Raw genomic sequence first — 8,639 nt, forward strand, 5'->3', positions numbered from 1 at the left:
TTTGTTAAAAGAGATAATGGTCACACATTATTGGTCCAAATCTACGTTGATGATATAATATTCGGATCAACAAACAATGACATATGTGAAGAATTCTCTTTAATAATGCAGGGAGAATTTGAAATGTCCATGATGGGAAAATTAAACTATTTTCTTGGCTTTCACATCAAGCAACTCGAGCACGACATCTTTATAAATCAAGCAAAATATTGCAAAGAATTACTCAAAAGATTTGAAATGGAAAACTGCAAGGAAAGTGCAACTCCAATGGGCTCCGAAACGTATGTCGATAAAGATGAATTAGGTATTTCAATAGAGATATCAAAATATCAAGGTATGATTGGATCTTTATTATATCTAACGGTCAGTCGGCCAAATATTATGTTTAGTGTCTGTTTGTGTGCTAGATTTCAGGCGATTCTAAAGAATCGCATCTTGTAGCAGTAAAAAGAATAATGAAATACTTGAAAGGAACAACAATGTAGGCCTATGGTATCCAAAGGGTAGCATATGTAGTCTAGTTGGATATTCTGATTCAGATTATGCAGGATGCAAAACGGATCGCAAAAGCACAAGCGGCACTTGCCACATCTTAGGTAATGCATTAGTATCATGGTCCTGTAAAAAGAAAGTTTGTGTTCCCCTTAGCACTGCTGAAGCTGAATACATAGCAGCAGGAAGTTGTTGTGCACAGATTCTCTGGCTCAAACAGCAACTATATGATTATGGACTGGACCTCGGATGCATTCCTCTAAGATGTGACAACACCAGTGCAATTAATATTTCAAAGAACCCAATCATGCACTCTCGGATGAAACACATCGATATACGCCATCACTTTCTACGTGATCATGTGCTTATAGGAAATGTTGAAGTAATGTTTGTGGATATACACAACCAATTAGCTGACAACTTCACAAAATCGTTACCTAAAGACTCATTTTACAAAATACGCAGAGAGCTTGGCATTTTACATCAAAACGATCTTTAAACGGGCAAGGTAAAATTTGTCATCTCTCTTCAAAACTCTAAAATTTCCTCTTAAGTTGTTAAAATTAAACTCCTTGAAGCTTATTGGTTCTTAATATATGAATATGTGCATTACATGATGAAATTTCTGTGAAAAAAATTAGTTTTTAAGCAAAATTCGAAGCTGTAGTCGAATACACAATGAGTCTATTCGAATACAAAATTTTCCAGAAATTCTTGTATTCAAATACAACCCCTATGTAGCCGAATACACGTTCCCAGAACAATATGTATTTGAATACAATAGGCATGTAGTCGAATACACCTTCGCGTTTTTTCCCAAATATAAAAGTTGTTTCACATTTTAGGGTTAATTTTACATTTGGTATTCGAATACACTGCCGTAGCTGTCCTTCTCTCCTCCAAAAATCTCATCAATCTTCCTTCTCATAAGTTATCCAATCAACCCATCTTGCAAACCAAATCAAATTCTACTCAAATCTTTCAATCAAAATCAGATTTCTCAAATCTATCAAAATTTTTCTCTCAAACCCATTTTTCACCAAACTGTCAAAACTTCCTTTCTCAACATGGATGCACGCAAACGAGGACCAAGAACGAAGCATGCAGTAGTAGGTCCCTCAAGAAAGCGCACAAAGAATCCAAACATCACGGATTTATCTCGGCTTCTACACACACCGGAAGAAATCGACCAGTTTCGCACACTATACTCTGACAAGAGACTCATCATTCCAAAATACGGTACTTTGAATTCCTTCTCTGCCTTTCAATTTCCTGAGTTGCTCAAAGCCCAACATGTTGAAGAATTTATTGGTTACAAAGGACATGTCTATCCTGATTTAGTTAGGGTTTTCTATTGTAATCTCACCCAAGATGGAAATGTGCTAGTGTCTCGAGTCAAGGGCAAAATCATTCGGTTAAACACCAAAACCATTGGGGAAATCTTGAACATTCCCTTTGAAGGTCAAAATTTTTGTCCTAACAACATGTGTGAATGGGCTGGTATGTCTAAATATGATGCTTATGTTGCCTTATGTCGTTATGACAAACGCACTATGGAGCAGAAGCGGACTTAGGCTGGTTCAAAATATGCGCAACAGCGGTATGGAGTTGAGAATCTTACCGTTGATTATCGCATTATGCACTATTTTCTCAGTTACATTTTGGTTCCAAAAGCTGGCAATTACTCCCAAATTTTGGAGTTTGAATTATAGATCATGAACTTTATGTATGAAGGATGTCCACTAAAATGGGCATACTTTGTTAAATCTGTAATGTTTGGATCCAAAGAAGCAACTGGCTTACCATATGCTAAAGAAGTTTCTCGGATTTTGGAACACTTTGGGGTAGATTTCTCTGACGAAGTCATGTATACATCCACAAAGGAAAATCTGCTGGATTTGGGCGTCCTGCCTAGCATGCGGATAGTATGGAATGAGTATCTTCAATCATATGTGCATAAAGGACACTGTTGGTCCCTCAAATGCCGTTGTCCAAGATGATGAAGACGGCGAGGAAACAACATCTGATGATGATTATATCTCCAATCACATGATCATGAACAAACTTGACTCTCTCAAAGCCTTCATGCAAACCCAATTCCAAAATCTGACCACTTCTATCGGCACTCGCTTCCACAACATCGAAACTACTATTGCTCGCAACTATGACACATTATCCCAAGACATTAGTAGTTTATCTGACTAGATTGATCATTTCCATATTCCAACGAATTTTGACTAGTTCGATGCTAGGAGTTCATTTGCTTGTTTGCTTGTGTAATATTTCAATGCTAGGATTTTAATTATTTTAGTTTGGTTTCGCTTACCAATTCGGTCGTTTTGATGTACTTAATTGACCATGACTCCATCCTTTATTATGTCATTCTCTTTTGTATCCAAAGTGTGCTATTTTTCCTTTAATCGTATTTATATGCTTGAAATTGTATGTTTCTATATATTTCCTTCTTTTCGATCATGTCAAAAGGGGGAGAAATTTTGGTATTGTTGTTTCTTTAAAAACCTTTGTAGGTCTTCAAACAAGTTTTCAATGTGATCACATACATTCAAGATCAACAGGAGAATACGCATACATTACGGGGGAGCAATATTAGAATGATACAATCTCTCCAAAACAACAACATTTTGTCATAATAAAAAAGGGGGGGAATGTAAAATACATGTTTTTGATGAAGACAAAGATAAAAAAATATGATCAAAGCAACAAGCTCAAAAAGAAATTCAAATATCTTCATTGATAAAAATTTAAATCCAAACATATTAGATGTTTAATGTAAAGGTAAATGATACAACCAATACTTCAAATACATGAGAACCATTCATATTTACATATGCATATAAAGTATTTTCAAAAGTCAAAATTACATTAACAAAGTCTTAAAACTAATATTTTTGACAAAATACAAAGGTGTATTCGAATACAGCATAGTGTATTTGAATACAGATGCAAGTCAGAAGCAAAAGCTTCACATCTGTATTCGACTACGACCTGCAGTAGTCGAATACAAAGCAAGTCAGTAGCCAAAACCTTTGTATATGTATTCGACTACGACCTTCTGTAATCGAATACAAAACAAGTCAGTAGCCAAAACTTTTACATTTGTATTCGACTACGCCCATCCGTAATCGAATACAAAGCAAGTCAGTGGCAAAAATCACGAATTTGTATTCAACTACATAAAGGATGTATTCAAATACAAGGTGCAATTTTTGAATAAATCTGAACGTTACAAAGAGGTGTATTCAAATACATACATCCTGTATTCGAATACAACTGGAGGCAATACAATTTTTCAGATCTGAAATGGTTCTAGATCATTGTATTTGTTCATCAAACCTCTTGGATAAATGGCCACAAATCCGAAGAGATGTTTATGGAGTATAAATACGTCATAACTTCATATCAAAAAGGAGGGCTCAATTGCTTGCCACAAAACATAGACTAATTAACAATTAGCTTGCTCCCAATCTTCATGCAAATTTGTATTAATTTATGAGGACTTCTTGGTGAGGTGATTTGAGAGCTTTTGTCCAAGAAACCACATCTTGACAACAATTGACCAATTTAAATAATTTTGAGTATTAAGTTTCTCAGAAGTTATAGAAGAATTGCAGGAGAAAACATATGTTACAAGGCTCTTAAAAGAGGATTCAGATATGTTGTTCTCCTTTTTGTGAAAGAACTAAACTTGAACTCATCTTCAACAGACAAGAAGCCGTAAGAAGGCAGCAAACGAAAGCACCAAAAATAGAAAGGAAACAGACTAAAAGCAGTAAGAAGGAAGTCGTACAGGCAACAATAAATAATAGAGAAAGCACCAGGAATAGTGGGACCACTGACCAAACTTGGCCAAAACAAGAAGGATGGAAGCAGACGAGTGGAACGGGGCTGAAGAGGACTTTTTCGGAGGTCTGGATGGTGGCACGTGGCCTTCACGCGTTGGTGGAGCTTACAATTGCAAAATATGTGTGTGGTGGCGCGTGATAATGCGGATGGTGGCAGGTCTCCGGTGACTGGCCGAATTGATTAAGGCGAGTCTGATGGTGGGGGTGGTGTGACCCGTCGGGCCATGTATGTTGGACAATTAATAGGACAACTACGTATGTGACTGACGACTAGGTTTTTTATAGACTTTTCTGACTGTGACCGCTAGAGTTTTTGAGACTTTTGAGAGTCCCATTGATCGTGAGCTCTGGTACCAACTTGAGAATTAGGTTTTGGTGTTGAATGAGTTGAGAAATTAGATCTCAACATGATATTATTTATAATCAAAATTGTACTAGGAGAATCTCTTAATTAAGGAAATAAATCTGGACTAAGTCCAACCTATATCAAACCTAATAAAATAAGGAACAACATATCTTAATAATAACAAACTCAATCATTACATGTCTCAACAGTTTCTAACAATTTCCAAAATAAAATTAACAAGTATTTATAACAATAATAACAAGGAGTTATTGTTGCCTCTTTTAACGACGACGAGTCATTGGGGTAGCTAGTCCCTCCCCTCCTACGTATGTTGTCAATTAATTAAGGTAACTATAACTGCAGTCATTCAAATTCAAACATGGATAATTAAAAGTATCTTTAACGTGGTTCAAGAGTGCGAAGGCGGCGCCACAACTCCTACTCCTTACTTTAAGTTAAATACTCAATTAATTACACATTCACAATAATTTACTTGTAACTTACAAGTAGTAACAACGACACTTACAACAATATATAATCAACAATTCGATTGAAGAAATATATAACTATTTCTCTTTTAGATGATCTCCACTACTCTAACGCTATACACTAATTTCCAACAATTAGAATACTTGAAACACAAACAATTTTATATTTAAATAATCATATACACATTCACATAACTAATCCAAAAATTAGCACCAAAATTTTAAGTTCATCTCATAACTCAAACGATGTTTCCTATCATCATAGAACTCTAATTGCTCCAAATTGATCACAATTATATTTTCTTTTGAATTAATCCCCATCACTTTAAGGTTACAATAAACTAAGGTATATATTTTCCAAGTAGCAGATAAGATAAATAATCATCTACTAGAAGATACAACACGTTACCAAACCAAATTGAATCATAAATCACTTTCAAGGTTACACAAGATTATAAAAATTGATTTCTAAACTTAAACTATTAAAAAGTGTTACTAATCATTTATCATCATAAAAATATTAATCAATGAAAATTCAGAATTTTTCCTTATAAAAACAACTAAAATAAATCACATTTCTAAATAATTAATCATTATAAAAATTATTATTTTCAACTTATATTTTGAAAGAAGATTTAAACTATATATATATATAGATAGATAAAAAGTTTTCCAATAAATTAACACTTCCAAAACAGTTGCAGTTTATTTTCTTATTTTCTCAAAATTTACAAAAAAAGGAACAAAATTTTATATTTATATACATTAAAGTAGTGCACATGACACAAATCATAAGGCATACTTGGTTATGATAATGAATTACACTAATTGATAAATCTAAAAAATAACAACTTCCTCTCAACCAGCTAGTCAACATGTCTATAGATTCATAATCAGTTTCTATCAAGGCACAAAATTGGCCTAAAACATAACACACTATCAATTTTTTACAAACATGTCACATTCTTATATTAAACTCAAATATGCATTTTGACAATGATAACACAACAACCACAATTCTAATAAAAAAACATTCTACTCATAAAATACATCGATTCTAGAATTCAAAATTTAGATAACTTTTCAAAACGAGTTTCACCATTAAGATAATACTTTTAAAAACTTTGTGTTTTTTTTCTTCTTCTTTTGTTTTCTTCTCAATCTCATTAGTAGACATTTTATCGTTTGACCTTGTTTTTATTAGTACCAATCTAAATCACTAATAAGTTCTTAAAATCTAAAACTCTAGTGTCAAGTTAAACTCTAATGAGTTCATAATATCAAAATGAGTAAATCAATAATTTCAAACAAATATCCCAACACCCTCACGATTCAATATTCACACCGGTCCCTCTAAACCAACATAACAACAACTCTTTGATTTTCTTAAAAATAACACATAGTAAAATATGGTGTAAATTTTCAGTTATTTTAAACATTAAATAAAATCAGTAGTATAAAATTATTGTTATTTTTTTTTAAATCAACAAAAATTCAACTCAATTTAATTTATTTGAAATAATCAAGAATAATTCAAACGAAAGTTATTTTTATTTTTCAAAATAAATCAACTTTTACTCCTTCAAGATTTCATTATCACTAATAATAAGAATTTTCTAATGTTTCAAAATTACGACTAACATTCTAAATTGATTTCATTAGCAAGATCAAAATTTTAATTATCATGGTACGACCACAAAAGGCCAAAGTCCATAAGTCGATAATTAGTATTAAATTAATAATTTCAAACATGTGGCCAGTCAATCAAAAATTTACTTCTAACTATCCACTATAACAATATAGGATAAAATCATAGTTAGAAACACAAATTACAAGTCCAGACAATAGATAATTAACTTAATCATGTCATCAATTCAAATTAACTCATATTTTAACAAATAATTTCACAGCTTATTTAATAACTCAGGTAGGAACTTATAATCCACAATGCAGTCAGAGTAAACAAATAATAAATAGTTAATTAATAACTTCAAAAATATGTATAATTGTAAAAAAGCATCTAACACATACCACATTAATATAACAGGAAAAACAACATGTGAAAATAATAATTACACAAGACAAAAATTGGCACGACTAACATTTGACTAACACTGAACCGACACTCGACCCACTTGACATGATTGGACAGACCTGCTCTGATACCACTAATGTGACACCATAAACCAAAACTAATATATATATAATAATTTATACTAGCTTTTTTTTTAGAAAAACTAGAAGCAGATAAGAAAATTTGTTTCCAAGGAAATAAATACTCTTATAACTAATTTTGGATATTACGTTCCTCTAAATACACATGTAAAAATTCAATTTTTATTTCGCATTGAAAACAATGTAATCTCAATGAACTTGAATTAACTATAATTTCTTAATTTAATTCACAAAAAAACTTATTAGTACTTATAAGGTTTTCATGAAAAAAGTTGTTTCTAATTAAATAAGTAAAAGTACAATACAAATTATAACTCTTAATTCCCGATATCACCTATCAGAGCGGGGTTGTAACACCCTAAATTTTATGATAACCTATTTTATTAATTAAATAGGATTTTAAATAATTAATTTGATGTTAAAATTATTATAAAATATATGTTAACAAACTTTGTGATTAATTTCCGTTATATAGGTGATTTTTATGATGTGCTAGTTTCATATATACTAGATTACATGAGCGATATAAATAATAAATATTTTATTTTACTATTTGATATATTTTTTTAAAAATAATAGTATTTAGTGTAATATATATTTTAAAGAAAAAGATTTTATAAGATTTTACGTGTATATACGCACACCCAATTAATATATCATTCTTTTATGCGTTTGACTATTAGTAAATGTGTACTTAATTATATTTATTTAATTCTAAATATATTTTGTTTTAATTATTTACTATATCAATAATTATCTTGAGATAGTGGTAATATTGTGTTTGATTTTCTTTATTTTTATATACTTATTATGGTATTGTGATTATATATATATTTAGTATGATTTAGTATTTAATATAAAGTGTTGATTTTATACTTATTTATTTTATAATTTTGAATATTCTCTAATTATGATAGTATTTTAATATGAGTATTAGAAAAAAAAGTATCATTAGGGTGATTATTTTGAATATGAAGGTTTTGATTATTAATATATTTTAAATGATTTATTACTTTATTTTATAAAATTTTAGTTTGGAAATATTAGCAATAATTAGTAATTAAATTAAGCTAAAAAAAATGTTAAAATATTAGTTTTATTAATTATTGGTTTTATTTAAAAATAAATAAAGGGACCAATGAGTTTTAACCATGTGTGAACCCTAATTGTTAATAAAATAAAACAACAACAAAAAAATGGAATTGGAAGGGCACCTTTGAAACCAAAGTAGAAACACAACAACAACCTATCGTTTGGCACCGGTGATCGATAACT

Source organism: Cicer arietinum, chromosome 3 (genome assembly GCF_000331145.2).
Source record: "Cicer arietinum cultivar CDC Frontier isolate Library 1 chromosome 3, Cicar.CDCFrontier_v2.0, whole genome shotgun sequence".
NCBI classification, from domain to species: domain Eukaryota; kingdom Viridiplantae; phylum Streptophyta; class Magnoliopsida; order Fabales; family Fabaceae; genus Cicer; species Cicer arietinum.